Source organism: Tursiops truncatus, chromosome Y (genome assembly GCF_011762595.2).
Source record: "Tursiops truncatus isolate mTurTru1 chromosome Y, mTurTru1.mat.Y, whole genome shotgun sequence".
NCBI classification, from domain to species: Eukaryota; Metazoa; Chordata; class Mammalia; order Artiodactyla; family Delphinidae; genus Tursiops; species Tursiops truncatus.
Window position 1 is genome coordinate 3,724,182 of NC_133428.1, and position 15,779 is coordinate 3,739,960.

Below are 15,779 nucleotides of genomic sequence, written 5' to 3' on the forward strand. Positions count from 1 at the left end.
AAAATAGCCTTGCAAATCATCAGACATGCTCTGTTGCCTTCAGAATAGACATTATTGATGTCACATAATGTCGAATGTCTAAGGTGCACAAACATTAAGTAATTGCACTGAAATGCTTAAAAATGTTCTGAGTCCCCGGGGACATGGCACCTGTCCACACAAACATCTGTTAAGTTGCCTTGGGATTTGTGTCCTGTTGTTGAATACTTACCCTTCCTTGGTTGAAAGTATCTTGAGGAAAGGTGGACTTAGTTTCCCCCGTCATTGCTAGTGAAACTCCCATGAGTGGAGAAAAAGGACACGTACCATAAGTAAAGACTCGATAAACACCAGCTGCCCTAACACATCAAAGTGAGTCATGGTGGTGAGTCTATAAGAGATTCAAAGAGGCAGGTACTATTTGACATGTATCTCATGGTAAAACAAGGAAGGAGGAAAATGACAGTTATTACACAGACAGCACTTTGAAGTGGCCAGGAAGTAATCAGATGTGTTTTACAGGGACAGTAGGTGATCTTGAATGGCAGGTGGTGACTGAATGAACTTTCATGGGCAAGAGCTTGTCGTATTTATCATTTATTCCTAGATCCATGCTGTTTCGTATGTGTTCTGTTAATATCAAGAAATGAAATTGAGCCTTTTTGCTATTTGGTACAAAAAGTTATAAACGAATTCTTCTTCTGATTCTTTTTTACATTGGAGTTTAGTTGACGTATAATGTTGTATTCGTTGCAGGTGTACCGCAGAGTGATTCAGTTATACATATACATGTATCTGTTCTTTTTCAGATTCTTTTCCCATATAGGTTATTATAGAGTATTGAGTAGAGTTCCCTGTGGTCTACAGTAGGTCTTTGTTGGTTATCTCTTTTATATATAGTAGTGTGTATACGTTAGTCCCAAACTCCTAATTTGATTCTAGTGTGTCATTAACTCTAACTGAATCCATCAGTTTTCTTGTATAGTTTCTCTGCCTTAAGGTACAACATTCTTTTACATAGTCATTGAAGTTTTCTTTAAAGTTCAAGTAACTATACTCATATTTATGATTGTGCAGCAAATTAGTCAGTGACAAGCTCCGTGAATATTTTTGGTAACTCATTAGGTGTCAAAGTTAAGTAAAATTTCAGGTGTGGTAGAATGAGTATGATGGATGTTATAATAAAATGAAAACTCTCCATTTTCCCCCAAAATGATTGAAAGGAACAGAATATTTCTTCTCCTTCTGAAGCATAGGCTGGGCATGTTGTTTCAAAAAAGTTCACAGTTATTCATGGTTCCTTTAATGGGCGAGCATTGACAATTGTAAATACACATACAACTTGACATGATTTTTGTTTATTTTATTTATTTATTTTTGCGGTACACGGGCCTCTCACCGCTGTGGCCTCTCCCGTTGCGGAGCACAGGCTCCGGACGCGCAGGCCCAGCGGCCATGGCTCACGGGCCCAGCCGCTCCGCGGCATGTGGGATCCTCCCGGACCGGGGCACGAACCCGTGTCCCCTGCATCGACAGGCGGACTCCCAACCACTGTGCCACCAGGGAAGCCCGATTTTTATTTTTTTAATCGTTTTTATTTTTACCAGTTAGAAATAGTATTCAGTTTGTCTCTTCTACCCTCGATCTCCAAGGATCGCTAATAGCAACCATGCCAAGCAAATCCATTAGTTACGGATGGTGACTTTTCAAGCCTGGCTGGTGCCTGATGACAAGGAAGAGATTTCCTAAAGAACTTACTGATGTCTTCAGTATCTTTACTCCTCAACAGCGTCATAACTGCCAGAGTTAACTTAGTAATGAATTTATAAACTCTCTTATTTCTTTTTTTTTTTTAATTTTTGAAATACATTTTCAGTTATTTTTGGCTGCGTTGGGCCTTCGTTGCTGCACACGGTGTTTCTCTTGTTGCCGCGAGCAGGGGCTACTCTTCATTGCGGTGCACGGGCTTCTCATTGCGGTGGCTTCTCTTGTTGCGGAGCACGGGCTCTAGGCGCGCAGGCTTCAGTAGTTGTGTCACGTGGGCTCAGTAGTTGTGGCTCGTGGGCTCCAGAGCACAGGCTCAGTAGTTGTGGCGCACAGGCTTAGTTGCTCTGCGTCATGTGGGACCTTCCCGGATCAGGGCTCGAACCCATGTCCCCTGCATTGGCATGTGGATTCTCAACCAGTGCTCCACCAGGAAATTCGAAACTCTCTGATTCCTAGCTGATGCGTAGCCTCTTTTATTTTCCCCCAGAGCCCAGGAGCTGTGAAGACGATCAATTTAGCTACTATTTTGAGCCATTCTGAACTGATTTAAAAGTCAGAAGGTCCTGCGTGCATTCCAATAAAAAAAAAAAAGTGCCTTTTCCACCCTTTCAACGGTTCCTAGGAATAAAATATTTTGTACCTTTCTAGAACGAATGACTTTTAAATGTGATATTTTATTTGGTGACATTTGATGAAAGAGAGAAAGAAGCATTTCATTTAGGATGAATGGCGGGTGCCACTGTTGGGGAAATCAGAGCAACGTTGCCCGCTGTGCTTGAAACGGTGTTTTCCGTGGATGCTGGGAGCTTAGCTTGTGATAAAGAATTGCAAAGCAAGCTGGCAAAAAGGAAGGCTTGCCCAGGAAGGGATCCTGCCCAGCCTAATTGATTGCCAAGTGTTTAAAGAGCACAGACACTCTCTGCAGGGTTTCCTGCAATAAAGGCATTCCGTGAGACCTACCCTCTCATATAAAAGGCAGTGACCATCACCTTCCAGGGCTTCATCCTTTCATCAGCGCTCTGGTGTATTTCTAAACAGCTGCCACCTGTGCTCTAGTCTCCTCTCGACACATCATGGGTTATAGAAAGATCTGACTTCATGCTAAGAATAAAACCACTTGCTCTATTTTCAAAACTAACTTGGTTTACAGTGCCTTCGGGCAGAAGAGAAATGATCTGAAATGGCTTGAGTTGAATCCTTTGATCGCTGGCTAATTAGCAACATGGATGGCGTTTCTCTAAAGACCCTTTCGTTGGAGTTCTTAAGCTCTTGGATGAGCAAGCAAGTCTCCATCCGAGAGCGTATAAGACAATTTCAGAGTCACTTGAATCTGTGTTCTTTTGTTTCCCTGAAGTGATTCCCCTCTATCTTCTGAACTACACAGTCAGGAAATTATGGAGTTTGCAGGTGATTATTTTAGGTGTGAAGAGAACTACAAGGTAAGGGGAAGGAATGATGCGCTGTTTGCCAAGAAGGGAAAGAATCATGGTGAGAGAGTCCCAGATAGAATTGAACTTGGCCTTGAATTGAACTTAGATGAATAGAAAAATAGAGGGCTGTGTCTCATAGCATATTTAATATTTAAAAGTACTTAATACAAATGACGCATGGCATATAGGATTGATGTATTGACAGGTCTGACAGGAAAGGGGCACAGCTTTTCTCACAGACTTGAAAAAAAGTTACTAAAGAAATAATAAAAATAATAATTATCAAGCCCAGGGCCTCTACATTCTTTTAGATTAGAAAATTAGAAAATATCACCCACCTGAAAGTTATAGGAATTGGAATATTTCTAAGTCTGGGAGAAATGAGACTGAAGACGTTAATTCTGTTCGTTATTAACAATTAAAATATATAGTTATTGTATTACTGATAATTATAACATATTAATATAAATTATAACAATTATGTATATAAATTTATAATTATGTATTATACAAGTATATAAAATTTTATACATAATAGAGTATATAATTATATGTAATATATCAATATTATATATGATATAATTAATATATAAAATATGACTATTATATTATAGAATATGATATATAATTAATCATATGATAATACTTAATAATTCAGAAATATTGGGTTCATTGTTCTGGCATCAACGCATAATCAAGTGTCCTCCAATTCCTTTGTTATAAATACTTCTGAAAGATTAGAACAAAACCAGTATTATGGTCAAAAAAGTTTGATGTGTTCCATAAAGTAATATTATTAGCATGTTATAGATTTTAAAATGTTTTCCACAGAAGCATGTTTATCACTGTGTAGCTCCAAATTCCCCCCCCCGCCCCCGAAATACGGTATCTTGGAAATTTTGCCACGTAACTAATACGTATCTCCTAAAAATATGGCATATTTTAGTTCTTAAGATACTGATTAAATGGACAAAACTGCATGTAGCTAGGATTTCTAATGAAGAATGTCCTTTGGTAAGTCCTTACAAGTGACTGAGAACTTCCAAGACATCACGCGGCTGTTGGGATCTTGTCATAATTCATAAGGGTCTTACCTTGGGTTAAGAGGAAAACACACATGACACAAATCAAAAGACTATCTGTTGAGTACACGATATCTATAAACAAGGGATGAAAATAAAGGAAATGGCCAATTATCAGTTGTATGCCTAGAAAGTGAAAGTGCAGACCATGATATTAACTTTATTTGGGAGTACACTTAGGTCTAGCAACTTTAAATAAGACACTAAAGACCCCATATAACTAAATTAGCGCTATGATGAACATTGAGGACATGACCATTATTCAATTTCATGTACAGCAAGCTCGTACCAAAAAAGAACATGAAGCAAATATTGATACTATGCCAGGAACATTAGATGCATTAAACGTCTCCCCATGGTTGCGTATTTGAATTTATACTTACTGGTTTTCTCCCCCTCAGGGATTTCCCTTACATTTCTGTCTTCTTAGACATACATTTCAATGTATTTGATACATGGTGTATGCAATATTTTAGGTGTTTTGAACCTGCATGTTTGCACCAAGAAACTCAATTGCAGTATTTCTGGAAACAGAATACTCATACTTCCTGTTCACCAACCTTAAAATGGAATAGACATTAGCTAGAACAGGTTTTCAACTATGGTGGAGGGACCCTTCTTCCGTAAACCACTCTAAAATTGACAAGATACACAAGACAACTGTTTCCTGATATTGACCAACAGGCAGACAAGATAATGGTCTCTAAGCAAACAGGGAATTCGTGGGGTGAGACTACCTTTTTGCCTGAGTACAAATTGCTGGCAGGTGAACTAGTGGCTTAGAATAGTAAGGTGGTTCTTCTAAGCCGAGAAGGCACTGGTCTGATTTCTTAGAACCTCATGAGGGAGCTGTACAATCAGGCAGCCCCAAATCTGGAGGGGTGCTCTGCTTGAGTGTCTCTCTGTGGCTGAGATGGTACAGGCAGAGAACAAGACACGCTGGAAGGCTGGTGATGCAGGGAAAGAAAAGGTGCGAGCAGAATCAAACCTTGGAGACCTTGAGCGTCCTACCCAGAGTAGAACCACCAGTTAGCATCTCCTTGTGCATTGCAGACTTTCCTTAGTGAACACGCAGAGTTGCTCATTTATCAGTGTTCATGGAAGGACAGATGAGAACAGTTTATTAAGTATTTACCTCTAGGAACAGGAGGAGGAATGTTTTGGGGCAATGAATGACTTGACTTGTCACTGTGTGGTTGTCCCTTTTTAATGAAAATTTTTGCCCTCATCAGATATGCCTTTTATGGTAAGAGAAGTCAAAACATGTGGTATTTGGGACATAGTACATCCTTTAATGTTTTTCTTTTTATATTTGGAAGGATCTTTTTGCATGTTTTCTTTTTTTTTTTACACCTTTATTGGAGTATAATTGCTTTACAACGGTGTGTTAGTTTCTGCTGTATAACAAAGTGAGTCGGCTATACATATACGTATATCCCCATATCTCCTCCCTCTTGCGTCTCCCTCCCACCCTCCCTGTCCCACCCCTCTAGGTGGTCACAAAGCACCGAGCTGATCTCCCTGTGCCATGCGGCTGCTTCCCACTAGCTATTTTACATTTGGTAGTGTATCTATGTCGATGCCACTCTCACTTCATCCCAGCTTCCCCTTCCCCCTCCCTGTGTCCTCAAGTCCATTCTCTACATCTGCGTCTTTATTCCTGCCCTGCCCCTAGGTTCTTCAGAACCTTTTTTTTTAGATTCCATATATATGTGTTAGCATACGGTATTTGTTTTTCTCTTTCTGACTGACTTCACTCTGTATTACGGATTACTACAAGCAACTATGCCAGTAAAATGGACAACCTGGAAGAAATGGACAAACTCTTAGAAAAGCACAACCTTCCGAGGCTGAACCAGGAAGAAATAGAAAATATGAACAGACCAATCACAAGCACTGAAATTGAGACTGTGATTAAAAATCTTCCAACAAACAAAAGCCCAGGACCAGATGGCTTCACACGTGAATTCTATCATTTAGAGAAGAGCTAACACCTATCCTTCTCAAACTCTTCTAAAATATAGCAGAGGGAGGAACACTCCCAAACTCATTCTACGAGGCCACCATCACCCTGATACCCAAACCAGACAAGGATGCCACAAAGAAAGAAATTGCATGATTTTTTACCAGTCAGTATTATCACTGAAATCTCAGCTTCCAAAATGTGCCATTGAAGGAAAATGGCCAAGAAAATTGAAGCCCTGTCTCTCATGTAAGAAATGATAAAGGAACTTCATTTTGGATGGACAGCGGTCCTCTCGAATGAAGCTGAAGTTGTCAGAAGTGCCTCAAGAAATAGGTTACAAATATGCAGTCAGACTCCTCCTGTTCACAGTTCTCTGGGAATAGATTTGCTCTGACAGAAAGGGATTTGTGCACAGAGCTAGCAAGCTGTCACTGTAACGGATGAAAAGCTCCCAGATCCTCAGTCCAATCACCGCCTGCCCCCAGACCACGAATGAAACAGGATTCTCAAAGTGAATGTTGTTACCAGCACAACTCAGTTTGATAAAGATTGAATAACTAGATGAAGCAGCCTTACTCAAAGCCTAGAGATTAGGGAGAGAAAACAAGTGAAACAAGATAAAATGGGAAGTACATTTCTTTTCCACCGTTATCCTTAAAGCATCTTAAGGTCTCAGGTTTTTGTGGGATTACAGTATGTGCATTTCAGTAGTTACATGTAGAAGTCGATGTAATATAAATAATTGGAGATGGTATTGTTATGCCTGTAATAGAGTTGAAATAGGGTGAGTATTTGTACACCTTCTCGGGCATCTAAAGAAATACTTTAAGCCTCTAATGGAATAAACATGAGTTTAAAAAATAATAACATGCTTATGTGCTTCACGTATTTTATGGGCAGTTCCATGAAGCAGATTCTAATGTGTGTGTGTGTGTGTGTGTGTGTGTGTGTGTTTAACTGATTTAACTACTTTTCAACTCTAAACTTATCTGAAAAATAAAGTATGCCTCCTAGTGCTAGATGATGCTAAATGTTATATAGATGTGAAAGTGTGTTGGTTTGGAAATGAGGAAAGTAGACACGTATCTTTGGGTATTTGTTGGTGTCCATTTTAGAGAGTTCGCAACCTGTGGCTGCCACTTATAGCCCGAAAGTAACGAAAACCAATGAGGCGGGTTCATGTTCCAAAAGTCCCTTTCCTTCTGATTTATCTAGTTATTTTTATTTACTTGTTTTTCCATCTCCTTGTGGCTTTCAAAACACATATCAACTGTTCAGTCTTTTGGGGGGAACTCGTTCACTGTCCTTTCTTCGATGAATCGTTTTTCGTCACTTAGAATGATAGGGCTCTGTAGTTGGAATGCAAATATTTTAGTGTGTGTGTATTGTATTTTTGCCTTAATTCTGCCATACTTATAAGCAGATACCCTGCCACATACATTGCATTTCCTTGTCATATTTTGCCAAGACTCAAGGAACAATGAATAGTCAATTCCCTCTTTATTAATGCTTTCCTTTTTTTCTAATGCAACATATTTTTACTTTACTACCTTCATAAGATGGAAAGTCGCATAGAGAACACTAAACTATTTTTTCTAGTAAGAGCATGTAGAAATATAAATGTACTTCTAATAATTTCTTACCTGTGTCCCTCCAAAGTGAATATTATGCTTTCATTATTTTACCGTTCAGTTTGCAGTAGTGTGTGGTTTTCCTTGTGATGACCTCTTTGAATCACAGGTCATTTAGAAAGGGGGTGGGTAGGGCATAAAAGAGGAATTACCAAGGGGCCTACGAAAATTTGGGGGTTTGGCTGCACTGTGTATACATATGTCAAAACATCAAATGATATGCTTTAAATATGTACAGTTTAATGTTTAATTAATATGTCTCAGAAATGGCGGCTTTATCATTAAAATAAACTAAAAATATATGACAGTGGTTTCAGTGTTCACAATTTCCATATGTTTACTTGTACCTATGTACTAATTTTCTAGCTATTTTATCAGTTATTAAAGAGGGATATTGAAATCCCTAATTCTTTGCAATTCTATTAGTTTTTTCTTCATGTATTTTAAAGTTCTCTTATTAGATGCATAAACATTTAGGGATCTTATGTTCTCTTCATGAATTGAACTCTTTATTATTATAAAATGACCTTCTTTATCTAGGGCAATAGCCGTTGCTCTAAAACCTATTTTATCTCATACTAATATTGATAGGTTAGCACAATTTTGATTAATGTCAGTTTGTTATATATTTTTTCATCATTTTACTCTTAACCCTTGTGTCTGTATATTTAATGTGCTTGTCGTAGACAGAATAAAGTTAGGTCTTGCTTTCTGTATGTCTTTTAATGGGAGGTTTTTTTTGTTTGTTTGTTTTTTGCGGTACGCGGGCCTCTCACTGTTGTGGCCTCTCCCGTTGCGGAGCACAGGCTCCGGACGCGCAGGCTCAGCGGCCATGGCTCACGGGCCCAGCCGCTCTGCGGCATGTGGGATCTTCCCGGACCGGGGCACGAACCCGCGTCCCCTGCATCGGCAGGCGGACTCTCAACCACTGCGCCACCAGAGAAGCCCTAATGGGAGTATTTAGATCATTTACATCTAATACGCTTTTTACATGGTCAGGAGTAGATGTACGGTCACTGTATTTGTTTTCTGTTTGTCCATTTGTTCTTTGTTCAGTGTTCCCTCCTTTTCCTCATTCTTTTGGATTGGCTGAAAAATTTTTATCATTCCTGTGTGTCTCATTTGTCATCATATTAGCTATAATTCTTTGTCATGTTAATCATTAATTTAGTGTTTACAATGTGAGGGTTTAACTTGTCACAATTTACTTTCAAGTGCTATTACGTTATTTCATAAACAATATAGGAACTTTGGAAAAATTTACTTTTCTTTCCTCAGAATGATTAACTTCAATTTCACCTCTCCTGATTTTTGTGCCATATTTTCATATATTTCAGGTTTACATATGCTGTAAACCACAAACTACATTTTAATTTTTGTTTAAATATCCAATGATCCGTTAAAGAGATTAAATGAAATAACCTACTATATTTACCCATGTACTTTTCACTGTAGTTCTTAATTACTTTGATTAAATCCATATTTCCATCTGGTATAATTTCCTTTCTGCCTGAAATTTCTTATACTATAGGTCTGCTTGGGACAAAATACTTCAAATTTTGTATGTCCAAAAAAGTATATTTTTTAAATTTTTCGAAAGCAAAAAGTATTTTTGCTTGGTATAGATTTCTAGGTTGACCGTGTTTTGTTTGCTTTTTGTTTCAGTTGTAAATAGTTTTGAACGTTGTTCTCGGGCATAGTTAAGTTACTTGAAAACAGTTTGTTCTTGCCAGATTTTGCTTTTAGGATTTTTTTCTGGAAAGATCAGAGCTGTGTTCAGTGTTTGATCTTAGTCTGAGTCAAGGAATCCTGGATGGGTGGAATATAGAGGGCAGTTAATCTTCTGATACAATGGGTAAACTGTACCGCAGGATAGCATGATACGGTATGTTGGAATTCAGAGTTTCTAACAATGGCTAATTGATCACTGGACCTCAGAAAATGAAATAGCCTAATAGAGGCTGCGTGATATACAGGAGGGAGGGGATTTTCTGGATCTGCCTGGTAAAAACATAAATCAATATCATAAGGAATCACAAAGCCTTATCTACTGTTCAGACTCATAGCAATTCATCACTGCAGAACTGTTTAGCTGAGGAAGGAATATTCTTGAGCAGAGACCCTATAACTAATTCATGAGTATATGATAAAACTCAAAACTACCCCTATTCTTCCCCAAAAGGGACCTGCAGCCATTTTCCTGAACGAATATCAACAAGGGTAGAAGAAAAACTTCCAGGTATTTTTAGATACTAGGATATTAATTAGCGTATTAAAGTTATAATCATATTAAATCATTTTTACATTCACTCAGTATGAAAGGAATGTCATATAACAGATTTTTATAGTGAAATGATATATAGTTACATTCATTGCAAATCTTTCTAAGTCATAAACTTACTAAACCAATAGATCCACGTGATAAGCCATTCAAATGGGAAATCTTTACAATTTGCTTTTCCTTCTGAGAATTCCATACTTGGATGTTTATATTCATTGCTCCTTGAAATAAGAGTGATTTTCCCATCCCAGATTTCAGTTTGAGAAAATGAAAATAAACATAGACATTCTCATGGCTTTACCAAGTGTAAAAAGTAAACACTTTTATTAGAACTCAAATAATAGATACACATTGTATTTTCAAATATTTCTGGGTCTATAATAGTGTAGGGGCACCCTTAGTTTTTAGCAATTAGATAGAAGAAGAACCTCTTCTGAAGTGTGTTTGCAAACATCTGCATCCCTCTGGTTGTAAAACCACATCTGCTGCTCCCCAAAGCATTATTAAGAAAATATCCACTTGTCTGCTGAGGTCCTCAGAGCCGAGGATGCTGCCAGAACGCTGAGTGCACAGAGCTAATTTCTGTCGAGTACAGCGCAGTGGCCACTTTAGAAAGCAGCTACTGTTGGAAGAAGAATGCCTGCCTTACTTATTTTGTTACAGACTCAGTACTCATAAAACCTGGGTCCAAAAAAAAAAAAAAAATTAACAATTGAGTCTTTCCCTTAATTAGTCCAGTGATGTATAAATAGGCTACAAATAGCTTTTCTGTAGTTATTTGTGGGTAGGTTGGAGCAAACATTTTAAAGGCTGGTTAAGAGCTTTAGTTTTTTTCCATCTTGAATGATCCTGAATTATCTGGGAACGCCAATATAATCACAGTGTCCTTACAAGAGGAAGGCTGGGGGATCCGGGTCAAAGAGGAGATGTGACTTGTAAGAGAACATATTCACAGGCGTTTGCGATTAGGATGTGGACATCTTCGGGATGCATTTTGCTGTCTACCACATCATGGGATCTAGAAATTCTATGCATAGTTATATATCCACCAAAATGCTTGCATACATGTACTGGAAGAGATACTTTTTAAATGCATGGTGCAGTGTTATCTATAGCCACTCCCAAATGGGAGGATGGTCCAACCACCGTAGAATAGATTAATAAATTGTGTTCTGTGTAATTCAAGACAGCAATGAAAATGCACAAACCAATGTTATAGGCACCAACATGGATTCATCTCACAAACATGATATTGAGCAGAAGGAATCCAATGCCTAAGATTACGTGGGAAATGGCTCAGAGTGAACTTTGAGGTTCCCAGAAGGGTGCACTTCCGTGACGTAGGCTGTGGTTACATGGCTCTTTGGTTTGGTTTTTTTTTTTAAATAAATAAATGAGCAATAGTGATACGTTTTGTGTGGTTTCCTGCATACATGATATACTTTAAAAAGTTTGAAAGTACTTAAATAGATCATTAATGGTGCACACCCTTATAAATGAATCATTCCTTTGAATATTATGAAGAAGCAAACTTTTGGGGCAATTATATGGTCCACAGCAAAGAATATCATCTTTCCCCAATAACAGAAGTTTGTACATACATGTACTTTCTTAGCTGCTTATCTATCTATATCTATGTATCTATCTATCTACTTACCTACCTACCTTTTATCTCACGTATCATCTGTATCTATCATCTCTCTCTAAATCATTTATCAATCTATCATCTATTATCTATAATCTAATCTATCATTTATCCCAATTTGTCATCTGTCTATATCTGTCTGTCTATAAACAGACAGCTAGCTATCTGTTTTTCTTCTCCAACTATGTGGCTTGGCTTTTCACTTTCTTTTTTTTGTAAATTTATTTCTTTTATTTATCTATTTTTGTCTGCGTTGTGTCTTCATTGCTGCACGTGGGCTTTCTTTAGTTGCGGCGAGCGGGGGCTACTCGTCATTGCGGTGCGTGGGCTTCTGATTGCAGTGGCTTCTCTTGTTGCAGAGCATGGGCTCTAGGTGCATGGGCTTCAGTAGTTGTGGCATGTGAGCTCAGTAGTTGTGGCTTGAGGGCTGTAGAGCGCAGGCTCCGTAGTTGTGGTACACGGGCTCAGTTGCTCCGTGGCATGTGGGATCTTCCTGGACCAGGGCTTGAACCCGTGTCCCCTGCATTGGCAGGTGCATCCTTAACCACTGCGCCACCAGGGAAGTCCCTAGACGTTTAATGATGGCCATTTTGACCAATGTGAGGTGGTACCTCATTGGAATTTTGATTTGCATTTCTCTAATAATTAGCGATATTGAGCATCTTTTCATGTGCCTATTGACCATTTGTATTTCTTCTTTGGAGAAATGGAAGACACGCATCTGAACATCCATACAGCTAATGATTAGGAGAAATATATGCTCATATTATAAATCACACTAGGAATAGAGGCAGCAAATACAGTTATAAAAGTGATACTGAAAGTCTTGCTGGTTTTCATAACGCCAGCCAAACATAATATGAATGTACATAGGTTCCTATTGGATACTATGTTGTAAAAATATACATATATTATTACCGAAATATCATTAATAAAAAGTACTGTGTGTTCACATGAGCTAGGTAGGAGGATTAATCGGGAATTTTGTACCATGCAGGTAGGAAATATTGCTTAGGGGAGAACAAGGAATTAGGTATATGTTTATTTCAAAATATCAAATATTTGCAATGAAACCTTTATGAAACATAGAAAAGTGTCCATCAGAGAATAAAATGATGAGTGGTACCACTAACTGTAATGCAAACTACTCTCCGTACTTTGTTGTTGTACAGTCTTCCTCAGAAAATTGTTTTACAGAGTAGACTTCGTAGTCAAAGAGATGTGTCCGTGGTTCCAGTGAAGGATTTTGTTCTGGTGGATAGATGAGAAACACTTTGGAATACATGGGCGTGCAGGAAACAGAAGGGAGGGAAGACATTTTGTTAGGGTCTAAAGAACTATGTGAAGTTGGAAAATTTTATAAATGCTCATGAAATCGATGGTAATTTGACAGATTGATCAAAGGCTCCAGGGGAGGTGGCAGGATCCCAAGTGGAAAGGCAGTTTTTCAATCGAGGGAGCCTGGCATGAAGGCATATGGTCTTCGAGACTAGAGGGAGGTATAGAAGGCACAGAGTCTTCCCATATGAAAGAACATACGGGTGCGGAGCAGACACTCTCAACCTTGACACTATTGGTATTTGGCGCAGGGCACTTTGTGGTGGCTATGGGATGCCCTGTGCACTTTGGGACTTTCGGGGACACCTCTGGTTCTGCCTACCAGCTGTCAGTAGTGCTCCCATAACTAAAAATGTCCCCAGTTCTTGTCAAATCTCCCCTGGGGTACCCAATGCCACCATCTCATCTCCTCCTCTCACCCCGCAAAGAAACACTCATTTATGCCATAGCCACCTCTCTGGGTGAGACATAGTAGATGAGTTCCTGGAGGGTCCCCCCCAAATACTTGAGACTGAATAACAGCCCGGTACTTTCCCTCCCAACCTTTGGGGCTAGCAGTTTACATTCAGATGCCAGCGCTGTCCATCACTGGTTTTCTTAGAATTCTGCACTAGAATCTGGAGGTGAGTTTACTTTCATGAAATGACTACATACATAAAGTTACGGAACATTTCTCATTCCAGAGTTCGGTCATTCAGCTCTACACCTGTGCAGATGGAAAGTTCACACCCGCTGGGGATTTGAGGTACCCAGGAGAGTCCAGAAAATAACCACACTGTGCTTCTCCATAGGACTCTTGACCGTGTGGGTTTTTTTTTTTTTTCTTTTTTTGGCCACGTTAACATTTTTAAATTGAAGTATAGTTCATTTACAGTGTTGTGTTAGTTTCAAGTGTACACAGCAAAGTGATTCAGTTATCCATATTTTTTTCATATTCTTTTCCCTTATAGGTTATTACAAAACATTGAGTAGAGTTCCCTGTGTTCCCTGTGTTACTTATCAACAAGTAAGACCTTGCTGGCTATCTATTTTATATGTATTAGTGTACCCGTTAATCCCAAACTCCCAATTTATCTCTCCTCCCCCAACCCCGCACCAACTACAGATGTAGAAAACAAACTTATGGTTGCCAAAGGGGATCACCCCTATGATTTTAAGCCAGTTTGCAAGGAGCATGGCAGAGTTTTTCTAGCTGAGACGATACTTCCATGGAGTGACAGGCATCCATTCAGAACATCTTGGGTGTCAGTTCTATTCAAAGGCTTCCTGAACTACCAATAGATCCTCTATCAGATGGCTGATCTATGAGAATGACCTCAGGGTTTTGTTTCATTGTGGGTGGTTTTCTTTTAATCCCCTAGCTGATGACAGGCAATTATGTCAATGACATAATCAGAGGATACAACTGGTTGCATAGAATGTTTATTTCTCAATATCTCCAGGACAAGCTAGTCAACATTCTCAAAATGTTTCCTTTAGAGACCTACTGTTTAGGAATTTGAAACTTACTTACAGTCAAGTATTCATCTATTGAAATGGAGATGGTCTTACAAAGGGTAGTTCTACTGAAATCTTATTCCCAGTATCTTAGCTGGAATTAGGAAACTAAATTGGAATTAGGGAAACAAAAGTGACAAACGTGAATGGTCTCACAATGTCTCTGAAATTGACCCTATACACTACAGAAAATGGAAACTGACGTTGGTCAATATCAGAATGAGAGCAACAAAATCTTTGAAATTTCAATACTGTTTGGTATCATAAAATTACTCTGCACCCAACATATGAAGACAAATGTTAAGCATTTTGATAAGAAGGATATTATTGAAACATCTGTTTCAAAAACACATTTTGTGAAAGCAGAATATGCTTCTTTGGAGATGTTTTGCATGAATGTGGGGTTTATTTTTAGCTCCCTCAAGGACAGCTGCCAGCTTATGACTGAGAACCTGCAAGTTGATGGGTCAGTGCATCTTAAAAAAATATTACGTTACTATGGGAATTTGTATGCGGAGTGAATTTTGAACAGATTACACCCAGCAAATAAACAGAGATGAATACAGTGTTTCATATATCTTTTAGATGAGTTCACAGTATTTCTCTACACATCATTGGTGTATGATAAAACAGAATTGTTTGGGACTCAAAGACTTCCAGGTTACATAAATCCAATTAAAGAGCTAAATATTCAGACTGCATTCCTTCGTTGGGGAGAGAAAAACAAAACGCGATGCAGTGTCATGGAGGTAGAGATATTTGATCTGCATTTGGAAATGTCAAACTAGTGTTTATAATGACAGGAACAGAGTCAGATTTGTATTAAAATATTTCAACCTTGGGTTAATAGGAATATATTAACTCTACCATCAATGATGCAGCAAAGTATTGATTCATGATTTACACACACATCAAAGTAGGGGTTTAAATGCACAGTAAAGGTATCCAAGAGGGGTGATCTGTTTACACCTTATAGTGACCCCCACAGCTTCCTCTTCATCCTAGAAGACTCCAGTCTAAGACCAGTCCCTGTTCTGTGCTTCGTGATGTGACAGGGTCTCATGTCCTACAGAGCGCAATAAAGAAATAAATGAGTTCCACACTTCATAGACATTACTCTTGAAAAATAACGGTCTCATTTATCTCCCCCATCCCCCTCACTA